Raw genomic sequence first — 26,094 nt, 5'->3', positions numbered from 1 at the left:
ATTACTTATTCGGTTTAATAGTTACTTTTAATAAAATAAAAACTGGTCAGATATATCCTCCATTGCAAATGAAGCCAGAGTAAAAGTTATTAAAAATATCAACCATAGACCACCTAATGAATTTTACCCACTTGTTAATCTGAAATGTATTAATGACATGAAATTCTAAGTACTAAACATAAAGGTTAACAAAGAGGTACAGTATTAGTTTAGAGCACCTTTTCATTGAAACACCTTCAAGAACATTTTTGCTTTCTTGGAAAACTCATTTTTAGAACTAAGCATAACTTTCCACCAACATTACAGGGTATTTTGGAAGGTTTAGACATAATTAACACCTAATAGGCAAAAGTTAAACATCAGAGATTCTAGTTCAGAATTAATGTGTTGATTTTATTTAAACATTACTTTCCATTCAGAATTCCTTGACCTTATACAGCTGCATGCCATTCAAAACCATACAGGTAGTGAGTGAGTGAGTGAGTGAGTGAGTGAGTGAGTGAGTGAGTGAGTGAGTGAGTGAGTGAGTGAGTGAGTGCGTGAGTGAGTGCGTGAGTGAGTGCGTGGGTGAGTGAGTGCATGAGTGAGTGAGTGCATGAATGCGTGAGTGCGTGTGTGTGTGTGTGTGTGTGTGTGTGTGTGTGTGTGTGTGTGTGTGTGTATGTGTGTGTGTTTGAAAAGCTGAAGCAGAAGTACAGATCTCAAACTCGGCCCTTAAAGGTGGAGTTTGACTACGTACTTTGTTTCACTTTTCCCTTACACTCCAAGCTGGAGGAGGTAGGGACAAATTTAAGGGACTAGCTATTTGCTATTGGTATATGAAAGTAAAATGTTAACTGTGTTAAACAATGATGACAAATTTCTGCTTCTAGAAATGAGACAAATATAGCCTATAACAAGATAGACTTGACCGTGAAAGACATGTTATTAGATGGCTCTCTTAGTCCTAGCACCTTTTCCTATCTTAAAAATGACAAACCTAGAGTACCCTCCATTTTTGGATACCGAAAATACCAAAGGACATAAAAGAACCACCCCTGAGGTTGATTGTTTCAGGAGAAAGATCAAAAATTGAACCACTAGCCAAGTTTGTAGATTTTAAAGTGAAAAATCTTTAGTTAAATGAGAAAGAAATTCTAAAAGACTCTTGGATTTTTTTAAGAAATATCACACCAGATTTATTCAGTAAAGACATCATTTTTGTAACTATTGACATAGTTGACTTATTCAGTGTAATACCACATGACATTGGTCTTCAGTAGTTTGAAGAATTCTTGGTCACAAAAGGTGGTCTAACAAACAATGATTTTCATGTTTGTATTGAATTAATGGACTTCATTCTTAAAAATAACTATATTTACTTTGAAGGGCATTTTTTTCACCAGTTGAAGGGTGTTGCTATGGAGGCAAGTTGTGCCCCCACATAGGCAAACATAGTTGTCTCCATGTGGGAAGAAAAATTTATACTCGAATCACAATGTACGTCCTGATGGTCCCTTTACAAGAGATATCTGATTTGGGTGGATATCGGGGAGAAGTTACATGAATTTATCGACTACATCCAGAATACGATGAACATTTTGAAGTTCACATATGATATCAGTATAGACAAAGTCAACTACCTGGATGTCACGATACATAAACTGGAGAATACGTTTAAGTCCACCATTCATAGGAAAAAACTTTTTCCAACTCATTCCTCTATTTCTCAAGTGCACACCCTATGCACCAGAAGGGAGCTATAGTCAAAGGTCAAATGGTAAGGGCCAGTAGAATGTGCTCACTGGATGCAAATTTTGAAATTGAACTTGCATTGTTAGAAATTATGTTTTTGGAACGTGGATATCCGTCAGCCTTGATTAATGAAATCAGAGGTGAAGTTATTAAGTAGAGGACTGAGAAATATGCCCCTATTTTAGGTATTAGGAATATTGGGAGTAGAGGTGAGGTTTCTAACCCACCCAATAAAGAAAATGTCAACCACTACCAGAATGTTTTGTCACTGAATATATTGGTGAGGCCAGCCTTATCAGAAAAATAGTTCTAAGTGAATGGGATACATTCACAAAGTTGACTGATATCAGTAAACTGCATAACAAAACAGTGGACATAATTTTCAGGAAAGGACACAACATGAAAAACACTTTGGAAAATCAAAGTTTATCCAGGGGGAGGAAGGACATGATTAAAAAGAAGGGCATTTTCATGTGTGGTGCATGTCAACAGTGCCAGTATATTTCCAACAAAGAAAAAATATTTGTTAGCAGTCGTAATAGGTTTGTAAAAGTTAAGTTTTATTCTATCTGTAACACCTCAAGAGTAGTATATTTAGGTCAGTGTAAACCATGTGGGGCATTTTACATAGGTAAGACTGAGCGGAAACTTAAGAGGAGACCTTACGAACACCAGTACGACATACATATTAATAATATTAATGATGCACTTTATAAGCATTCCTTGCAATGTAATCAAGCTACATACTGCTTTTTTTGTCTTTGAATGGATACCCAAGGATGGTAGGGGTGGCCTTTGGGAAACGACCATAGAATTCAAGGAATTATACTGGCAGATTGTACCTGAAGCAAACAAGCCTCCAGGACTTAATGATAACATTTCCATTGTTCCAGTGTTAAAACAGAGGGCTGCAAAGTTATAAAACAGTACAAATGTAATTACGGCTTTATGACACTAGGAGTTTTTAGCTTAAAACCTGGCTGAAAGAATTTCACCTAGAGTGCATTTTTTTTATTTTTTAACACACAAAGTTGAACCCACTGGGATATCTTATGTGACACTTTGTAATGAACAAGTTTTTAACATCATTTGTATGGATCATATTATTATTATTATTATTATTATTATTATTATTATTATTATTATTATTATTATTATTAAGGTTTTTAAATGATTTTACTATAGGTATATATATTTTTATTTTTGAATGGTAATGTATTTTCTTATTGGTTGACCAAATGAGGTAGCATTACTGCATTTACTTTATCTGATGAAGTCTGTTTTTAACTGACAAAAACACTGTGTGGTTATTCCTGCGTTTATGTTCCTGAATTCACTTAATAAAGCCTGCTTTCAACTTGTGTGTTGTTATCAAGCCTTCCTACAGTGCTAGCTGGTTTGTTATTTGCTAGTCCTCCTAAAGTTCTTTTTCATAGTTCTCTATGAAAAGGCTGTTTTCCCTTTCAAGTGACCACTGGAAAGGGTGGTAGAGATGCTGTTTATACAGCCATTCAAGAGGTAAAGGGGAAACTAGGGATGAAGGATTGATAAGTTATTAAGGCAGGTAAATGGCAGATTCGACGGATTTATTGTCTGATTTTGCCATCAAGCAAATGTAATATAAACGGTGAGGTTTTTTTTTCACATTTCAATACTTTTTTTCATTTTTTTTTCACTGGGTGGTGCATTGGTGCAGTAGTTAACATTGTCACCTCACAGCAAGAGGTTCTCCAGTTTGATTTTCAGATGGGGTGCCTTCTGTGCAGAGTCTGCATGTCCTCCTTGCATTCATGTGGGTTTCCTCCTGATGCTCCAGTTTCCTCTCATGTTTCAAAAACTTGCATCTGGAGCATTTCTTCCCCAGCTTCTGTTGAAAGTGGGTTCAGTCCCAGTCAGATTTTCCCAGTAAACAAATATTAAATAAACAAATAAATAAAAATACAATTTGTGGCAGATGTTGTTTTGTCCAGTTTTTGGGGTAAAGAAATAGCTAGTTCACAGTTGTGTACTGAATTAGTATTTCCTATACTGCTATTGTTACATTCAGATCTGTAGATGGTTCATCTAGGACCGATTGTCCCCAAACTAGTACCTTTCAACTCTAAGTCAGGGAACAAAGACAACAAACAAAAACAAAATGTTCTCTCCTTCAGGACAAAAAAAATGCACTTCTACTTTTAAAAATGGTAGCAAACCACTTGGTACATTTGTAGCAAGTGGCTTCTGCAACTTCTAACACCCAGTGAGCACTGAAGTAAGCACTGAAACAAGTGCTTCAGTATATAGAAATGTTGATACAAAAATGAATGCTGCACTGCACTGCACTACTGACCAATTGTCATCTGCTGATCAAACTTCTTAAAATCTTGTGTGTGGCGGCCCTTTAAGTCCCACACTACCTGGTCTTCCTGCTACTTTATCACATACATACACTGGCTTCTTTTGAAATTTTGTATGCCATTGTTGTGCAATTATTCTTAATACAGCTTCAATTAACACTACATTTAGCTGATATCACACACATACTTCTGTGTACATCTGTTAAAGAAATAAAAATTACCAGGAGTTCCACTTTGCCCCGAGTCTTCAGCAGCTTTAGGCACTCATGTCCAATTACACTCTAAATCATCCTCTCTGTTTTTACGTCACAATGACAACATATTTTTTCATGTTATTTTGTTAACTATTTCTAGGATTATGTCCAAAATCCCAGTATGGACAACAGTGTTCCTCAACACCTCAGATGTGTACTTTTTACACTCCTTACAGTCTCTGTGGGCTGACATTAGTGTTCTGTAATAACTTTACTATGTATTTTTCAGTCTCCCAACAATCACTGTAGGCTGATGTTAGTGTTCTGTAATACCTTTACTATGTATTTTTCAGTCCGCTAACAGTCACTGTAGGCTGATGTTCGTGTTCTGTAATACTGTTACTATGTATTTTTCAGTCTCCCAACAATGTCTGTAAGTTGATGTTTGTGTTCTGTAATACCTTTACTATGTATTTTTCAGTCTCCTAACAGTCACTATAGGCTGATGTTCGTGTTCTGCAATATCTTTACTATGTATCTTTCAGGCTCCTAACAGTCACTGTAGGCTGATGTTAGAGTTCTGTAATACCTTTACTATGTATCTTTCAGTGTACCCACAGTCACTGTAGGCTGATGTTAATGTTCTGTAATACCTTTACTATGTATCTTTCAGTCTCCTAACAGTCACTACTGTAGGCTGATGTTAGTGTAATGTAAACCTTTACTATGTATCTTTCAGTCTCCTAACAGTCACTGTAGGCTGATGTTCGTCTTCTGTAATACCTTTACTTACGTACCTTTCAGGCTCCTAACAGTCACTGTAGGCTGATGTTAGAGTTCTGTAGTACCTTTATCTTTCAGTGTCCCCACAGTCACTGTAGGCTGATGTTAATGTTCTGTAATACCTTTACTATGTATCTTTGAGTCTCCTAACAGTCACTGTAGGCTGATGTTTGTGTTCTGTAATACTGTTAGTATGTATCTTTCAGTCTCTTAACAGTCAACTGTAGGCTGATGTTCATGTTCTGTAATACCTTTACTATGTATCTTTTAGTCTCCTTAAAAGATTGTGAACCAGCTCTAGGTGACCTAGACAGGTGCCTAGGGCCCGCTGGCTGGGGTTGTTGTTGGCAAGGGCAGTCTGCCACAAACAATTAAAAATTACAAACAATTGCATTTCTTCTTTAAGGATGCACTCTGTGTGCAATTTCTTCTTCAAGGACACACTCTGCATCTGTGCATGCATCTTTAGTCCAATGGATGTATGTATAACAGCATAGATTTAACTGTCTTGCTTTTGTGTGGGACTTAAACATGGAGAGCTGCTGTGAGAGAGTTGAGTGAGCTGTTCCTTCGGTAGGTAGGTGTGAGAGAGACAACAAGTAAGTGTGTGTGTGTGTGTGTGTGTGTGTGTGTGTGTGTGTGTGTGTGTGTGTGTGTGTGTGTGTGTGAAATGCCCTAGTTAGGGATGGCAGGTTGATTAAATATCTTGTTCAGGGTGGATGGCAGGTTAGTTAATTAACTTGCTCAAGTTCAAAACTTGTACCTTCATTAGAGGAGACAAGAGCCTGAATCCTTTACACCAACTACCAGACTGTCAAGGGATGCATTCTTAAGGAATTGTGAGTTCCAGTGTATTTTCAAGGAATTTGTGACTTTTAAGGAAAGAGAAGTTTACTACTGCTCATGCTAAGTCTATTTTCAATGTGCAACTGTTCTGTTTAGCAAATGGCCATCAGTGTTTGAGCTATAGTATTTGAAAGCAGTGTTAGTAACACGATAAGTAGCATACTTGCATTTGGTGCCAAAGGCCATGGGTTCTGCTCCACACCATGTATATGGATTGCTGATATTGTGGTGTACTTTAAGGGTAGGGTGGAGTGCTACTCTCCTGAGTGTGTCCTCCTTTGGATGAGAGGATTAGTAACTATGAACCTGATGGTTTGCCAGCCATTCTTAATGCAATATTACCAGCTTACCATTTTTGTTATGTAACATGGACAATTTATTCTTTAAGGGCAGCAGGCACTGAATTTGCAGATGAAATACTAAACCTTCATTAGTTACAGGTCTCTGTAATGTGGAATTATTCAGATGACTTACTTCTGCAGCAATTGTGCATATTGAGTGATATTAGTGGATTGCAATGACAGAAGTTTGAGAGGCCTTTTATGGTTGAAATATTCTGAAATGGTTAGTTTTGTCATTATTGGTTCATATGTTTTGTTTCGTTGCTTACTGGAAAAATACTCAACTACAAATTTAAAACACACTCTAACAAGTGCTGCGGCATTATACAAGGAATATAAGTTAGTACAATGAAGGTGAATCAAAGAACACATACTTGTATGCATGGTCCTAAAAATATATGCAAGGGGCCTATGGTATGAAAACAACCCAAAAGTAAACTTAATCCACCAATGACCAGATGCATTTTCTTTGAATGGAAGTATTAATGCCATTTCAATGAATGTGAATGTCAAGGGAAGAGTAGTTTACTGATCACTGTAGGTCTGTTTTCCTTGTGATACTATATTGTTTTGTTTAAAAAAGGCTGTCAATAATTGTGTTATAAAATTTGAAATAAAAGTTATAAATTAAATCCAAATATCTGTCATCATAGAAATAAAGAGGAACATAGTATGCACATTGACAGGTCTGGACAGTATCTGTGGTAACTAGGGAGAAATAGCCAAGTAATGGGACACTGGAATGGCTGCAGGAGGAGGACGAGGAGAGTGCTGCTGGGGGGGGTGCTATTGGGGTCCCCATTCCATTACCCTGCCTTAGGCCCAATTTCACCATTAACTTACTCTGCTCCTTACAGTCACTGTGGGCTGATGTCAATGCTCCGTAACACCTGTGCTATGTATCTTTTAGTCTCCTTACGGTCGCTGTAGGCTGACATTAGCATTCTGTAACACCTGTGCTATGTACCATTAACTCTCCTGACATTTGCTGCAGGCTGATATTAGCATTCTGTAACACCTGTGCTATGTATCATTTAGTCTTCTTATAGTTACTGTAGGCTGATGTTAGTGTTCTGTAACACCTGTGCTATGAATCATTAACTCTCCTGACATTTGCTGCAGGCTGACATTAGCATTCTGTAACACCTGTGCTATGTATCATTTAGTCTTCTTATAGCTATTGTAGACTGATGTTATTGTTCTGTAACACCTGTGCTATGTATCATTTAGTCTTCTTATAGTTACTGTAGGCTGATGTTAGTGTTCTTTAACACCTGTGCTATGAATCATTAACTCTCCTGACATTTGCTGCAGGCTGACATTAGTATTCTGTAACACCTGTGCTATGTATCATTTAGTCTTCTTATAGTTACTGTAGACTGATGTTAGTGTACTGTAACACCTGTGCTATGTATCATTTCATCTTCTTACAGTTACTGTAGGCTGATGTTAGTGTTCTGTAACACCTGTGCTATGTATCTTTTAGTCTCCCTACAGTTGCTGCAGGTTGACATTAGCATTCTGTAACACCTGTGCTATGTATCATTTAGTCTTCTTATAGTTACTTTAGGCTGATGTTAGTGTTCTGTAACACCTGTGCTATGTATCATTTAGTCTTCTTATAGTTACTGTAGGCTGATACAGCCGTAGTGGTGGCATTGTCGCCTCACACCAAGAGGTTCTCCCATTCGATTCTCAGCTAGAGCGCCTTCTGTGTGGAGTCTGCATATCCTCCCCGTGGTCAAGTGGAATTCGAAAGACATGCTGAATGGGCGTACCTTCGTTGAAGGTTGGGCATCGGGCTGGCACCTCGGCACCGTAAAAATCCACTGCCAATCATTAGCGGACTGGAGTTCTGCTGTGGTGACCCCTAACCGGGAAAAGCCAAAAGAAAAAGAAGAATAGTTACTGTAGGCTGATGTTAGTGTTCTGTAACACCTGTGCTATGTATTGTTTAGTCTCCTTACAGTCACCGATGGCTGATGTTAGTGTTCTGTAACACCTGTGATATGTATTGTTTAGTCTCCTTACAGTCACTAAAGGCTGATGTTACTGTTCTGTAACACCTGTGCTATGTATTGTTTAGTCTCCTTACAGTCACTGAAGGCTGAAGCTACTGTTCTGTAACACCTGTGCTATATATATTGTTTAGTCTCATTACAGTCACCAAAGGCTGATGTTAATATTCTGTAACACCTGTGCTATGTATTGTTTAGTCTCCTTACAGTCACCGAAGGCTGATGTTAGTGTTCCGTAACACCTGTACTATGTATTGTTTAATCTCCTTACAGTCACCGAAGGCTGATGTTAGTGTTCTGTAACACCTGTGCTATGCATTGTTTAGTCTCCTTACAGTCACCGAAGGCTGATGTTAGTGTTCTGTAACACCTGTGCTATGTATTGTTTAGTCTCCTTACATTCACTGAAGGCTGATGTTAGTGTTCTGTAACACCTGTACTATGTATTGTTTAATCTCCTTACAGTCACTGAAGGCTGATGTTAGTGTTCTGTAACACCTCTGCTATGTATTCTTTAGTCTCCTTACAGTCATCGAAGGCTGATGTTAGTGTTCTGTAACACCTGTGCTATGTATTGTTTAGTCTCCTTACAGTCACCGAAGGCTGATGTTAGTGTTCTGTAACACCTGTGCTATGTATTGTTTAGTCTCCTTACAGTCACGAATGCTGATGTTAGTGTTCTGTAACACCTGTGCTATGTATTGATTAGTCTCCTTACAGTCACTGAAGGCTGATGTTACTGCTCTGTAACACATGTGCTATGTATTGTCTAGTCTCTTTACAGTCACCGAAGGCTGATGTTAGTGTTCTGTAACACCTGTGCTATGTATTGTTTAGTCTCCTTACAGTCACCGAAGGCTGATGTTAGTGTTCTGTAACACCTGTGCTATGTATTGTTTAATCTCCTTACAGTCACAGAAGGCTGATGTTAGTGTTCTGTAACACCTGTGCTATGTATTGTTTAGTCTCCTTACAGTCACCGAAGGCTGATGTTAGTGTTCTGTAACACCTGTGCTATGTATCATTTAGTCTTCTTATAGTTACTTTAGGCTGATGTTAGTGTTCTGTATTACCTGTGCTATGTATCATTTAGTCTTCTTATAGTTACTGTAGGCTGATACAGCCATAGTGGTGGCATTGTCGCCTCACACCAAGAGGTTCTCCCATTCGATTCTCAGCTAGAGCGCCTTCTGTGTGGAGTCTGCATATCCTCCCCGTGGTCAAGTGGCATTCGAAAGACATGCTGAATGGGCGTACCTTCGTTGAAGGTTGGGCGTCGGGCTGGCACCTCGGCACCGTAAAAATCCACTGCCAATCATTAGCGGACTGGAGTTCCGCTGTGGCGACCCCTAACCAGGAAAAGCCAAAAGAAAAAGAAGAATAGTTACTGTAGGCTGATGTTAGTGTTCTGTAACACCTGTGCTATGTATTGTTTAGTCTCCTTACAGTCACCGAAGGCTGATGTTAGTGTTCTGTAACACCTGTGCTATGTATTGTTTAGTCTCCTTACAGTCACCGAAGGCTGATGTTAGTGTTCTGTAACACCTGTGCTATGTATTGTTTAGTCTCCTTACAGTCACCGAAGGCTGATGTTAGTGTTCTGTAACACCTGTGCTATGTATTGTTTAGTCTCCTTACAGTCACCGATGGCTGATGTTAGTGTTCTGTAACACCTGTGATATGTATTGTTTAGTCACCTTACAGTCACTAAAGGCTGATGTTACTGTTCTGTAACACCTGTGCTATGTATTGTTTAGACTCCTTACAGTCACTGAAGGCTGAAGTTACTGTTCTGTAACACCTGTGCTATGTATTGTTTAGTCTCATTACAGTCACCAAAGGCTGATGTTAGTATTCTGTAACACCTGTGCTATGTATTGTTTAGTCTCCTTACAGTCACCGAAGGCTGATGTTACTGTTCTGTAACACCTGTGCTATGTATTGTTTAATCTCCTTACAGTCACCGAAAGTTGATGTTAGTGTTCTGTAACACCTGTACTATGTATTGTTTAATCTCCTTAGAGTCACCGAAGGCTGATGTTAGTGTTCTGTAACACCTCTGCTATGTATTGTTTAGTCTCCTTACAGTCACCGAAAGCTGATGTTAGTGTTCTGTAACACCTGTACTATGTATTGTTTAATCTCCTTACAATCACCGAAGGCTGATGTTAGTGTTCTGTAACACCTCTGCTATGTATTGTTTAGTCTCCTTACAGTCAACGAAGGCTGATGTTAGTGTTCTGTAACACCTGTACTATGTATTGTTTAATCTCCTTACAGTCACCGAAGGCTGATGTTAGTGTTCTGTAACACCTGTGCTATGTATTGTTTAGTCTCCTTACAGTCACCGAAGGCTGATGTTAGTGTTCTGTAACACCTGTGCTATGTATTATTTAGTCTCCTTACAGTCACCGAAGGCTGATGTTAGTGTTCTGTAACACCTGTGCTATGTATTGTTTTGTCTCCTTACATTCACTGAAGGCTGATGTTAGTGTTCTGTAACACCTGTACTATGTATTGTTTAATCTCCTTACAGTCACTGAAGGCTGATGTTAGTGTTCTGTAACACCTGTGCTATGTATTGTTTAGTCTCCTTACAGTCACCGAAGGCTGATGTTAGTGTTCTGTAACACCTGTGCTATGTATTGTTTAGTCTCCTTACATTCACTGAAGGCTGATGTTAGTGTTCTGTAACACCTGTGCTATGTATTGTTTAATCTCCTTACAGTCACTGATGGCTGATGTTAGTGTTCTGTAACACCTCTGCTATGTATTGTTTAGTCTCATTACAGTCACTGAAGGCTGATGTTAGTGTTCTGTAACACCTGTACTATGTATTGTTTAATCTCCTTACAGTCATCGAAGGCTGATGTTAGTGTTCTGTAACACCTGTGCTATGTATTGTTTAGTCTCCTTACAGTCACTGAAGGCTGATGTTAGTGCTCTGTAACACCTGTGCTATGTATTGTTTAGTCTCCTTACAGTCACCGAATGCTGATGTTAGTGTTCTGTAACACCTGTGCTATGTATTGATTAGTCTCCTTACAGTCACTGAAGGCTGATGTTACTGCTCTGTAACACCTGTGCTATGTATTGATTAGTCTCCTTACAGTCACCGAAGGCTGATGTTAGTGTTCTGTAACACCTGTGGTATGTTTTGTTTAGTCTCCTTACAGTCACCGAATGCTGATGTTAGTGTTCTGTAACACCTGTGCTATGTATTGTTTAGTCTCTTTACAGTCACCGAAGGCTGATGTTAGTGTTCTGTAACACCTGTACTATGTATTGTTTAATCTCCTTACAGTCACCGAAAGCTGATGTTAGTATTCTGTAACACCTGTGCTATGTATTGTTTAGTCTCCTTACAGTCACCGAAGGCTGATGTTAGTGTTCTGTAACACCTGTACTATGTATTGTTTAGTCTCCTTACAGTCACTGTAGTCTAACTCTGCTGTTGTGTAGCACCTGCCCCATGCATCTTTTAGTCTCTTTACAATGGCTGTAGCTATTAGCATTCTGTAACACCTGTGCTATGTATGTTTAGTGTCCCTACAGTCACCGAAGGCTGATGTTAGTGTTCTGTAACACCTGTGCTATGTATTGTTTAGTCTCCTTACAGTCACCGAAGGCTGATGTTAGTGTTCTGTAACACCTGTGCTATGTATTGTTTAGTCTCCTTACAGTCACGAATGCTGATGTTAGTGTTCTGTAACACCTGTGCTATGTATTGATTAGTCTCCTTACAGTCACTGAAGGCTGATGTTACTGCTCTGTAACACATGTGCTATGTATTGTCTAGTCTCTTTACAGTCACCGAAGGCTGATGTTAGTGTTCTGTAACACCTGTGCTATGTATTGTTTAGTCTCCTTACAGTCACCGAAGGCTGATGTTAGTGTTCTGTAACACCTGTGCTATGTATTGTTTAATCTCCTTATAGTCACAGAAGGCTGATGTTAGTGTTCTGTAACACCTGTGCTATGTATTGTTTAGTCTCCTTACAGTCACCGAAGGCTGATGTTAGTGTTCTGTAACACCTGTGCTATGTATTGTTTAGTCTCCTTACAGTCACCGAAGGCTGATGTTAGTGTTCTGTAACACCTGTACTATGTATTGTTTAGTCTCCTTACAGTCACCGAAGGCTGATGTTAGTGTTCTGTAACACCTGTGCTATGTATTGTTTAATCTCCTTACAGTCACCGAAAGCTGATGTTAGTATTCTGTAACACCTGTGCTATGTATTGTTAAGTCTCCTTACAGTCATCGAAGGCTGATGTTAGTGTTCTGTAACACCTGTGCTATGTATCATTTAGTCTTCTTATAGTTACTTTAGGCTGATGTTAGTGTTCTGTATTACCTGTGCTATGTATCATTTAGTCTTCTTATAGTTACTGTAGGCTGATACAGCCATAGTGGTGGCATTGTCGCCTCACACCAAGAGGTTCTCCCATTCGATTCTCAGCTAGAGCGCCTTCTGTGTGGAGTCTGCATATCCTCCCCGTGGTCAAGTGGCATTGAAGACATGCTGAATGGGGCACCTTCGTTGAAGGTTGGGCGTCGGGCTGGCACCTCGGCACCGTAAAATCCACTGCCAATCATTAGCGGACTGGAGTTCGCTGTGGCGACCTAACCAGGAAAAGCCAAAGAAAAAGAAGAATAGTTACTGTAGGCTGATGTTAGTGTTCTGTAACACCTGTGCTATGTATTGTTTAGTCTCCTTACAGTCACCGAGGCTGATGTTAGTGTTCTGTAACACCTGTGCTATGTATTGTTTAGTCTCCTTACAGTCACCGAAGGCTGATGTTAGTGTTCTGTAACACCTGTGCTATGTATTGTTTAGTCTCCTTACAGTCACCGATGGCTGATGTTAGTGTTCTGTAACACCTGTGATATGTATTGTTTAGTCTCCTTACAGTCACTAAAGGCTGATGTTACTGTTCTGTAACACCTGTGCTATGTATTGTTTAGTCTCCTTACAGTCACTGAAGGCTGAAGTTACTGTTCTGTAACACCTGTGCTATGTATTGTTTAGTCTCATTACAGTCACCAAAGGCTGATGTTAGTATTCTGTAACACCTGTGCTATGTATTGTTTAGTCTCCTTACAGTCACCGAAGGCTGATGTTACTGTTCTGTAACACCTGTGCTATGTATTGTTTAGTCTCCTTACAGTCACCGAAAGTTGATGTTAGTGTTCTGTAACACCTGTACTATGTATTGTTTAATCTCCTTACAGTCACCGAAGGCTGATGTTAGTGTTCTGTAACACCTCTGCTATGTATTGTTTAGTCTCCTTACAGTCACCGAAAGCTGATGTTAGTGTTCTGTAACACCTGTACTATGTATTGTTTAATCTCCTTACAATCACCGAAGGCTGATGTTAGTGTTCTGTAACACCTCTGCTATGTATTGTTTAGTCTCCTTACAGTCAACGAAGGCTGATGTTAGTGTTCTGTAACACCTGTACTATGTATTGTTTAATCTCCTTACAGTCACCGAAGGCTGATGTTAGTGTTCTGTAACACCTGTGCTATGTATTGTTTAGTCTCCTTACAGTCACCGAAGGCTGATGTTAGTGTTCTGTAACACCTGTGCTATGTATTGTTTAGTCTCCTTACAGTCATCGAAGGCTGATGTTAGTGTTCTGTAACACCTGTGCTATGTATTGTTTAGTCTCCTTACATTCACTGAAGGCTGATGTTAGTGTTCTGTAACACCTGTACTATGTATTGTTTAATCTCCTTACAGTCACCGAAGGCTGATGTTAGTGTTCTGTAACACCTGTGCTATGTATTGTTTAGTCTCCTTACAGTCACCGAAGGCTGATGTTAGTGTTCTGTAACACTTGTGCTATGTATTGTTTAGTCTCCTTACATTCACTGAAGGCTGATGTTAGTGTTCTGTAACACCTGTGCTATGTATTGTTTAATCTCCTTACAGTCACTGATGGCTGATGTTAGTGTTCTGTAACACCTCTGCTATGTATTGTTTAGTCTCATTACAGTCACTGAAGGCTGATGTTAGTGTTCTGTAACACCTGTACTATGTATTGTTTAATCTCCTTACAGTCATCGAAGGCTGATGTTAGTGTTCTGTAACACCTGTGCTATGTATTGTTTAGTCTCCTTACAGTCACTGAAGGCTGATGTTAGTGTTCTGTAACACCTGTGCTATGTATTGTTTAGTCTCCTTACAGTCACCGAATGCTGATGTTAGTGTTCTGTAACACCTGTGCTATGTATTGATTAGTCTCCTTACAGTCACTGAAGGCTGATGTTACTGCTCTGTAACACCTGTGCTATGTATTGATTAGTCTCCTTACAGTCACCGAAGGCTGATGTTAGTGTTCTGTAACACCTGTGCTATGTTTTGTTTAGTCTCCTTACAGTCACCGAATACTGATGTTAGTGTTCTGTAACACCTGTGCTATGTATTGTTTAATCTCCTTACAGTCACTGATGGCTGATGTTAGTGTTCTGTAACACCTCTGCTATGTATTGTTTAGTCTCATTACAGTCACTGAAGGCTGATGTTAGTGTTCTGTAACACCTGTACTATGTATTGTTTAATCTCCTTACAGTCATCGAAGGCTGATGTTAGTGTTCTGTAACACCTGTGCTATGTATTGTTTAATCTCCTTACAGTCACCGAAAGCTGATGTTAGTATTCTGTAACACCTGTGCTATGTATTGTTTAGTCTCCTTACAGTCACCGAAGGCTGATGTTAGTGTTCTGTAACACCTGTACTATGTATTGTTTAGTCTCCTTACAGTCACTGTAGTCTAACTCTGCTGTTGTGTAGCACCTGCCCCATGCATCTTTTAGTCTCTTTACAATGGCTGTAGCTATTAGCATTCTGTAACACCTGTGCTATGTATGTTTAGTGTCCCTACAGTCACCGAAGGCTGATGTTAGTGTTTTGTAACACCTGTGCTATGTATTGTTTAGTCTCCTTACCGTCACCGAAGGCTGATGTTAGTGTTCTGTAACACCTGTGCTATGTATTATTTAGTCTCCTTACAGTCACCGAAGGCTGATGTTAGTGTTCTGTAACACCTGTGCTATGTATTGTTTAGTCTCCTTACAGTCACCGAAGGCTGATGTTAATGTTCTGTAACACCTGTGCTATGTATTGGTTAGTGTCCTTACAGTCACTGAAGGCTGATGTTAGCATTCTGTAACACCTGTGCTATGTATTGTTTAGTGTCCCTACAGTCACCGAAGGCTGATGTTAGTGTTCTGTAACACCTGTGCTATGTATTGTTTAGTGTCCTTACAGTCACTGAAGGCTGATGGTAGTGTTGTGTAACACCTGTGCTGTGTATTGTTTAGTGTCCCTACAGTCACCGAAGGCTGATGTTACTGTTCTGTAACACCTGTGCTATGTATTGTTTAGTCTCCTTACAGTCACCGAAGGCTGATGTTAGTGTTCTGTAACACTTGTGATATGTATTGTTTGATCTCCTTATAGTCACCAAAGGCTGATGTTAGTGTTCTGCAACACCTGTGCTATGTATTGTTTAGTCTCCTTACAGTCACCGAAGGCTGATGTTAGTGTTCCGTAACACCTGTGCTATGTATTGTTTAGTCTCCTTACAGTCACTGAAGGCTGATGTTAATGTTCTGTAACACCTGTGCTATGTATTGTTTAGCGTCCCTACAGTCACCGAAGGCTGATGTTAGCATTCTGTAACACCTGTGCTATGTATTGTTTAGTGTCCCTACAGTCACTGAAGGCTGATGGTAGTGTTCTGTAACACCTGTGCTATGTATTGTTTAGTCTCCTTACAGTCACCGAAGGCTGATGTTACTCTTCTGTAACACCTGTGCTATGTATTGTTTAGTCTCCTTACAGTCACCGATGGCTGATGTTAGTGTTCAGTAACACCTGTGCTATCTATTGTGTAGTCTCCTTACAGTCACCGATGGCTGATGTTAGTGTTCTGTAACACCTGTGCTATGCATTGTTTAGTCTCCTTACAGTCACCGAAGGCTGATGTTAGTGTTCTGTAACACCTGTGCTATGTATTGTTTAGTCTCCTTACAGTCACCGATGGCTGATATTAGTGTTCTGTAACACCTGTGCTATGTATTGTTTAATCTCTTTACAGTCACCGAAGGCTGATGTTAGTGTTCTGTAAACCTGTGCTATGTATTGTTTAGTCTCCTTACAGTCACCGAAGGCTGATGTTAGTGTTCTGTAACACCTGTGCTATGTATTGTTTAGTCTCCTTACAGTCACCAAAGGCTGATGTTAGTGTTCTGTAACACCTGTGCTATGTATTGTTTATTCTCCTTATAGTCACCGAAGGCTGATGTTAGTGTTCTGTAACACCTGTGCTATGTATTGTTTAGTGTCCCTACAGTCACTGAAGGCTGATGTTAGCATTCTGTAACACCTGTGCTGTGTATTGTTTAATGTCCCTACAGTCACTGAAGGCTGATAGTAGTGTTCTGTAACACCTGTGCTATGTATTATTTAGTCTCCTTACAGTCACTGAAGGCTGATGTTAGTGTTCTGTAACACCTGTGCTATGTAGTGTTTAGTCTTCTTACAGTCACCGAAGGCTGATGGTAGTGTTCTGTAACACCTGTGCTATATATTGTTTAGTCTCCTTACAGTCACCGAAGGCTGATGTTAGCATTCTGTAACACCTGTGCTATGTAGTGTTTAGTCTCCTTACAGTCATCGAAGGCTGATGGTAGTGTTCTGTAACACCTGTGCTATGTATTGTTTAGTCTCCTTACAGTCACTGAAGGCTGATGTTAGCATTCTGTAACACCTGTGCTATGTATTGTTTAGTGTCCTTACAGTTGTAGGCTGACAGTGGTACTCTGTAACACCTGTTCTATGTATCATTTCGTCTCCTTACAGTGGCTTTAGGCAGACAATAGTGTTCTGTAGCTTGTGCTATGTATGTTTTGGTCTCCTTACAGTCACTGCCGGCTTATGTTGATGTTCTGCAACACCTGAGGTGTATGCCTCACAGTCTGTTCATAGCCCCTGTAGGCTGACATTAGTGTTGTGTAACACCTAAGATGTGTACCTTTTGCTGTCGTTCCACCTCTTTTGTTTTGATAGAACCTGTTATCATGGTCATATCACCACCTTGCTTAGTTTTCAGTTTTCTTACCCGTTACCATCCCCCAACGATGAACTGGTAGAACACAATATTTTTTGTTGTTATTTCTGAGGCTGTATATCAGTTTGTTGCTGCCTTCTATCACTTCTTGTTGGCGTCCAGTGCAGATAGACCACTCACTTCTTATAATAAGGTCATTAGGTAACTTGCGGATGTGCTTGCCCTGTTTTGTGTATATATGCATTCCTTGGGCAGGTTCATTAGATATTTATGGTATTATTGCTGTGCAGATGATATGCAGCTTTACCTTTTCATCCCTCAGGTAATATGCCTAGTGTGGATTCTTTGGTAAGGTTCTTGGAATACAGTACCACCAAAAGTGGAAAACCTATAATCACTAAAGATTAACACCTCCACAATGGTACCAATGACTATCCATGCCATGCTGAGGTATTTGAACTGTCTGTTTGTAATGATCACTATTATTTATGGCTATGATAAACTGGACGGTGCTGATTAGGTTGAATATCTTGATGTAGTTAAGGATGACAGATTCAGACTAAGATGTCTGGTATCTTCTGTTGTCAAATCATCTTGTTCCCACTTAAGCAATATTATCCACATCAAGTAATTACTCCCTTCACAAGAGGTATCCTTGATGGCGTGTACTTTGGACTCCTTTCATATGGATTGTTGCTTATGGACACTGAACTTGAACCATTACAAGAAGTGCAGAATTCCACTACCCGATTAGTCACTGATACTTCAGGATGACACAGGTTACTCTGATTTTGCCAAGTCACACTGTTTTTCAGTCTAGTCTTGTATCTCCAGTAGTTGGAGAAGCAGTTCTCTGCACTGACTGGTCTTGATGAGTCCATTAAGACAATTCTTTCTAGGCTGATTACCTTTTTAAGGCATTTCTATCTTTTCTGAAGCATCTTATAACTATTACATTGTGGTGTTTTATTTGCTCATTTTGGTTACAAATCATGTTGTAAGTATAAGAACCATAAAACATTTAAATTTGAATTTGGCACTTGGCCTGTGCCTAAAAGTTTCTAAAGTAAAATCAGTTACTTACACCACATTCCCACCCTGTGATGCCAAGACAGCTCAAAGCACATCCACATATTACCTGGCACAACAAGCATTGTCGCCTCATAGTATGGCGTTGTCCTGTTCGATTCTCAGCTAAAGCTTCTTTGTTGAGACATGTGCGAATGGGCGTACCTTCATTGAAGGTTGTGCGTCAGAGCTGGCAACTCGGTACGTAAAAATCTACAGTCAATCATTAGCGGACTGGAGTTCTGCTGTGGCGACCCCTAACTGGGAAAAGTCGAAAGATACAACAACAAAGAAAAAAATAGATTCAGTTCTTCACATTTGCTTGTCTTTATAAGCAATCTTTGGAATAAACTTTCAGAAGCCTTAAGCACATCTGTAAAAGGAACAGTTTCAAACTTAACACTCTGCCAATTAACACAGAAGATCAAAGCAATGAGCTATTATTGAGCTGCTTCATATAGTCCAGGGTTTGATTCTCTAATCCTCCAGTTGCCTATTTGTATAACCTGGGGTGTTGCTTGCCAGGTCAGGACAAAACAGGTAAACATTGTGGGTTCTTGTTCTAGCAGTTTTATTGTATGCAAACACATCATAAATGGGGGTAAGTAACTTTAATGTATAAATAAACTAGCTGTCATACACATAATTGTTAACACTTTGGTTGGACCTTGAAAATGGCACTAAAGCTAACACATGCTTGGTATATACTCATGCACAGACTTTGGAAATGCTTCTTAAAGGTACAGCACACCTGTTATTCTACATCCTCCCTCTTTGAGAAAATGAGTTAGACATTGTCACTGATGTTAATAACTATGCAATTTACACAGGAATAATTTTCATCATGCAATTACACAAAGCTAGACACCTATATACAACTCTGTCCAAGTTGCTGTGTATTTCACACTAGGCTTTGAAATGCGACCATATCGTGTGACATAAAATTTGGGATCTGGTTTAGCAGCTGTGATTGTATTCACTGACTGTTCAATCTTAGGAATACTGGGATCATCTGCCAGAACAGTATCAGGAGTCAAGACATGTTCTGGAACAGGAATATCATCTAGATTGCTCTGAGAGTTAGAGTCTTTATCACAGGTACGATGCTGTGATATCAGTTCTGCTACTGGAAGAAGATGTCTGTGATTTCTCCTGTACTCCACACCCCCAGATTTAACAAAATAGGATCTTGGCTCTGCACAAATACTCATTACTTGACCAATTTTGTCAAAACTTTTCACCGTTTGTGTCCTCACTGTCTCTCCTTTTTTCAACGGACCAAGAAATTTATTAAATTTATCATAGATGGACTTTTGGAAAAAATGCTTTCTAGGTAACTGGACTTTGATTGCTTTGTTATTTTTAGATTTAGGCCTCAATAAACTAGAACTACTAGGCAACATTGTTCTGGTTTGCCTAGATAGAAGTCTCTGAGCAGGTGAGCCAAGTATATCGCCACGGCGTATGTTTCTGAGATTGTGTAAATTAAAAAAAATCTGTATTGTCACACTTTGGCTTCTCGAGTAATTGCTTTGCACACTGTACTGCACATTCAGCAAGTCCATTTGATTGTGTATACTCTGGACTGCTAGTAACATGTACAAAGTCCCATTCTCTGGCAAATTTCTGAAACAATTGACTAATAATCTGAGTATCATTGTCAGAGATAATTTCTGTGGACTGCCATGCACTGAGAAATGGCATTTCAACTTAGTGATGATTGCAGAAGAAGTTAGATTAGGTAGTAGATCGATCTCAAACCAATTTGAATAAGAGTCAGCCAGTACTAAGTAATGTTGATTGTCCCACTTGAATATGTCAGTAGCTAATATTGACCAAGGTAGATCAGGGACTTGACTTAGATGAAGCGGTTCTCTTTGCAAATGCGCTTTAGTACTATTACAGACTAAACAGAAAGAGAGTACTCTATCAATGTCTTTCACTAGAGAAATCCAAAACAATAGTCCTCTCACTCTTCTCTTAGTGGATTCAGAACCCAGGTGACCATGATGCAAAATCTGGACATATTCTTGTTGTAAGGAAGCAGGAGCAACAACTTTAGGACCTTTGAAAATAATGCCATCTTCCATCAACAATTCATCTCTGTAAGGAAAGTAAGGTTGCACTTCGGGTAGTACACTAGATTGCTTTGACGGCCATCCAACATTGATACAGTGATTGAGCCTTTGCAAAACTGGATCAGTCATTGTATGATCTCATAGCTCATCAAATTCTCTGTGTCAAGCTGTTCCATTGTATTTCTGTGCAATCTGGATAAGTTAGCCAGATAAAGAAGTTTGCCTTTTGTGTAGACCATTTTGAAGTTCTACTTTTGTAATTTAACCATCATTCTTTGCAATTTCACTGGAGTTGAATGCATAGGCTTCTTTGAAATAGTAACCAAAGGTTGATGGTCAGTTTCAATCTGGATATCTCGACCGTAGATATAATCATGAAACTTGGAACATGCAAACACTATCGTCAAAAGTTCTTTCTCAAGTTGAGCAATACTGCATTTCAGTCTAAGTGTTCTTGAAGCGTAGGCTACTGGCCTGCCTTCTTGAAGAATAACTGCAACTAAACCAAATTTTGTAGGAACGCAGGAAAGAGTTACTGGTTTGTTGACATAGTATGTTAATGTTGGTGGGGTAGCAATTTTCTGCTTGAGAGTTTCAAATGCTTTCTGGTGCTGTTCTAGCAATGACCATGTAACATTTTTACGTGTGAGCTCTCTCAAAGGTGTTGTCAACCCACTGAAGTCTAGTATAAACTTGCCTAAGTAATTGACCTACCAAGAAAACGTTGTAGAGCATGAACATTATCTGGTGCTGGCATTTCAAAAATGGCTGCTTGCTTGGACAGGTCTGGTCTCAAGCCAATACTTAGTAATAAATGACCTACATATGTAACATCTGGTAGCCTGAATTTGCACTTCAGAGGATTGGGCTTTAAGTTCACTTCACATGCTATGTCTAAAACTCTCTTAAGATTTCTGCCATGCTCTGCCTCACCATTGCCTCTGACCAATAAATCATCAATTATTATGGCACAAGCATAACCCAGAAAAATTTGTTCCATTGCACACTTCACTTGCAGAATTTATGCCAAATGGCATCCTGAGGAATCTATATCTTCCAAATGGGGTATTGAATGTAGTCAGTAGTGAAGATTTGCGATCAAGCATCACTTGCCAAAATGAACGTTTTGAATCTAAGACAAAAAAAACAGTGGCATTTGGTATCAGGACTGCAACCTCTTCGATTGTACGCATAGGATGATGCAGTCTCTTCAATGCTTTATTCAAATTTCTTGGGTCAATGCATATTCTGATTTCATCTGAGCCTTTTTTATGAGCTGCTACAATGGACGACACCCATTCGGTAGGTTCTGTAACTGGACAAATTACACCTTGTTGCACCATTTCGTCCAGCTGAGCTTTGACTTTATGCTGCATAGTGTTGATGAAGCTGGAACTAGGACATGTACTTATTTGATTAACTTCATTAGTAAAAGAAAGCAGATTAATTTTCAAACTGTCTCTGAGACCCAATAATGACTGCACAGGTCTTCAAAGCACATGGAACAATAGGCTATAACAGTTCTTGGCCACATAACATGAAAGCACTACTGAGCCTTGAATTTCTTCACCTTTATAAGCAACAATTTTAGAACAACTAATCACATTTAGTTGTTCACTAGCTCTGACCCTTGCAAAAGTATCCGTAGACATGATATTACACTTTGAACCAGTGTCTACTTTGAGTTCGGTGGATTTACCATTGATCCGGACAGTAAAAAACACTTAATTTCTTGCCAATAAATCTATTGCGTCAACTCTTTCACCAATTACTGACACACCATCTACATAGAAAGCAGACTGTTGCAGGTCTATTTGATCGACTTGCTTTTTTGAATGACCCTTCCTTGCAACTGTGTGAGGCTTACTTGATTTACAAAATCTTTGAAAATGGTTCCACTTCTTACATTTGTGACATTGATAGCCAAATGCTATGCACTTTTCTCTTCTGGACTCATGGTTGGCACCACAGTTATGACAGTTAACAATAAAGTTTTATTTGGGTTTTGCTGATTTGCCCTTATACTGCACTGAGCAACATTTGTTCTGTATTGAATAACCTTGGTTCTGCATTGAGCACGCTCCTTTAACTGAACTGGTCTTGGAATGTACTAGAAGATTACGGGATTTACTTGGAAGTCCCACAGGAGCTGTTACTGCCAAGTGTTTAGGCCTGCTTTTACCAGTCACATGTTGCATGCTATGTACATTAGCTCTGGAGCTTACTGAAACCATGCTCTTATCACTAGCAAGCATATTTGTGTGCCTTTCTGTAACTTAATGGATCTGACAAATCTCAATGGCTTTGCTCAGCATTAAATCACTGTCACAAAGCAAAATCTTTCTCACAGCAGCATTATTAATACCACACACAAGTCTGTCCTTTATTAATTCATCTTTTAAATCACCAAACCTACATGTTTTAGCCTTGTTTCTCAGGTCAGTGATATAAGTTATATATATACTCTAATATCACCCACCCCATCCAACCACTACCTTTCTTTCCACTCCACTAACTACCTTGATTATAGCAAGCTCAGATGCTCATAAGCCTAGTACTTATTCTACAGCATGAACTTTTCATTGTAACATTTGTTAATGTTTGTTATGTACTTCACAGATAAAGATTCTAGTTGTCTACTGATGTACTATGTTGTAAATATGTTGTAAGTAATTGCTATTTTAAATTGTTAATCGCTATGTAATCCAATGTAACTACAATCTGTTTATTTTAACTGTGGAGCTTTTCTCCCCGGGCCTCCGCTGAAAATGGACCTACATCCAGTCGGACACTCCCAGTCAACAAATTTAAATAAATAAATAATAAATAATAAATAAGTTGCAAAAGTTTCCCCTTACTTTTAATCTCTCATGTAAAACAAATGCCTCTCTAGTGTAACATTAGTCTGGGGTTGCACATATCCGTGAATTTGCACTTCAAACACTCGGGGTCTTCCCTTGATTCAGCCTGCACAACAGTATGATGAGTTTCTCCTTCACGTTCATAAATTGCTGGTGCATAGTCAAATGAATGCTTCCTTTCATTGGCCTCTGACCCTGCTAGGTTTAGCAAAATGAATGTCCTGGTGCATGCATCTTTATCAGAATCAGTTGCTTGTATAAATATATCATACTGTTGCACAAATAGTCTCCAATTATCTGCAATATTCTGATCAAACACAAGTGGTTGGGACTTGCGAAATCCATCTGACATATTAACATATCTCAGTGAAGACTCTTGCAAATATGCACAAACACGCACACTTGTACATATACATATACATATACATATACATATACATATACATGTACTTGAAATTTATGCCAGTACTTGCAATAACACAACAATCCCCTGTATAACTGAACTTTACAAAATAAGTTTCCTGGGCACTCTGTTATTGTTCTTCTTTTGGCTTTTCCTGGTTAGGGGTCGCCACAGCGGAACTCTGGTCCGCTAATGATTGGCAGTAGATTTTTACAGTGCTGAGGTGACAGCCCTACGCCCAACCTTCAATGAAGGCATGCCCATTTACGCATGTCTTTCGAACGCCACTCAACCGCGGGGAGTACATGCAGACTCCACACAGAAGGCGCTCCAGCCGAGAATTGAATGGGAGAATCACTTGCTGTGAGGCGATAATGCTACCGCTGCACCACCGTGGCTTACTAATACTCTGAAATCACTTTACTGTAAGAGCCGCTTGCCTTGAAATTATTTTACTGTATGAGCCTTTTATCTAGAAATTACTTTACTGCAAAAGTCATTTATCAGCATTTTAAGAAACATTTTGAACAACTGCACCTTCAAAATGGCACCGAAGCTAACACGTGCTTGGTATTTATACACATGCACAGATCTTGGAAATACTTCATAAAGGTACAACACACTTGTTATTCTACATGGGGCAAGTCCCTTAACCATTCAGTGCTTCCTGGTTGAGTCTGAAAAAATGTCTGATAACATTTAATAGTACTCCATCATGTATATCAGCAGTCTAATTGGACCTGTATCTGTGGTATTACGTAGACTGCATAACATTTCCCAATTGTTTGATCTCAGCCTCATCTATACTTTTACTGTTCTGCTGATTTTGCCACACTGACTTCTGTCACGACAGGTAGCTCATCTGCTCAGATTTCATGGTTACCACCTCACCCTCACTGCAGAATTTCTAAATATTGTACATGTAAAGGCTATAAATGCTGTATTATCTCTTCATCAGGTACTTTTTATCAGTTTACTTTACCATTTATCCTAAATATCTGTGGACCTACTGACTTGGTGATACGAAATGTTTTGCATTATCATTGTAGATTTTTGTCTCACATATTTCAGCCTAGGACTCCACTGAGAATGAGAATTTCCAGTTGCACATTCCTGCTTAATAAATGCAATAAAAAGAAAATAATGGAAGGAATTTAAAAATGGGAACGACATGTGGCTGCTTGTGGGATGAATTTGTAGAAATGTAATCCACTTGTCAGCAGAACTTTCTTAGACCACTGTATATTGGAAGGTGATCAAATCAGAGTAACGTCAGCCCTGGTTATATCATAATATAAGCAAACAATGTATAGTATACAAATAACAGTGGTTTACATTTATGTATTGATGATCTAGCAAACAATGTACATAGAAGATCTAACAAATCAAATATATGTGCACTTATATAAGTGGAATAAGAATGATAGAAGGGAGTTAAAGTAGGAAAGCAGAAGTGGTGAAGATATGAGTAGTAGTTGCTAGGTTAGGAAAGTATTTAATAAAGACCAGTAAGATGAAAGGGGACACGATTATATGTGTAGTGGGTTTAGGGTAGTTATGGTGTGGTAAGCAGAACAGTAATATAAGACAAGTAAGTTAATCACGTGGATCAGATGAATGGGAAGTAAAGGTACTACCTGCTGGATGTATTGGTTTATGTGGCATGCTCTTTAGATGGACAGGTGGAATTCAAACCTGTTGGGGATATTGGGTTATGTGATATGTCCTTCAAATGGACAGTTGCATTCAAACTGTCTTATTAAGTATTGTTTGAACTGTGGCTTGATCAGGGAGTGCTTTGTGGGATCAGTTAAATCAGTAGGAATTGACTGCCATAGTTTTGGGGCCTGTACAAAGAAGAAATGCCAGTAGTGTGCAGTCTTAGGGAAGGAGGTTTAGGGGGGTAAAAGATCTTCATGACATCTTAGGTTATAGGTTTGAGTGGCAGTAAAAAGTCTAGAAGAGAGAGGAGAAGAGATTTCCATTGTTAGAATGTATACTACTACTACAAAAATGAATGTTATTATGGCTTGAAATGTCATGTTTAACAAAGATGTTTAAAAAAGTATCCAGTCTTAGCACAGGAGATAGGCTACCCCCACAGTGTGATAAAGGACACTAATACTAGAATAGATAGGGAGAATATGTGGATCATTTGAGTAATGGGAATGTCTATGATGTAAGAGAGAGAATGTACAATATACAAAAAAGGCTAATAATCTGTTTTATACAACAGAGACAATTGGATTATTGCTACACCTAGCACCATCCCAGGTATATACCCACCTTATGATAACATGAATATTTTCACTTCAGTGATAACAAAGATAACAAATAAATAAAGTTAAT

At 39.1% G+C, this 26,094-nt stretch overlaps 1 protein-coding gene across 1 annotated transcript in view; it reads left to right on the top strand.

Annotated features, from left to right (window-relative positions):
- LOC122816455 (cytochrome P450 3A24-like) overlaps positions 1 to 26,094 on the top strand; it is a 519,725-nt gene that overhangs the window by 167,360 nt on the left and 326,271 nt on the right. The gene's annotated exons all lie outside the window — the stretch shown is intronic.

The sequence above is a fragment of the Protopterus annectens genome, chromosome 12.part0, assembly GCF_019279795.1.
Source record: "Protopterus annectens isolate FY-2018-M chromosome 12.part0, PAN1.0, whole genome shotgun sequence".
In the NCBI taxonomy this organism is placed as follows: Eukaryota; Metazoa; Chordata; order Ceratodontiformes; family Protopteridae; genus Protopterus; species Protopterus annectens.
The sequence above is the reverse complement of the archived record's forward strand: the minus strand, read 5'-3'. Positions and strand labels throughout refer to the sequence as shown.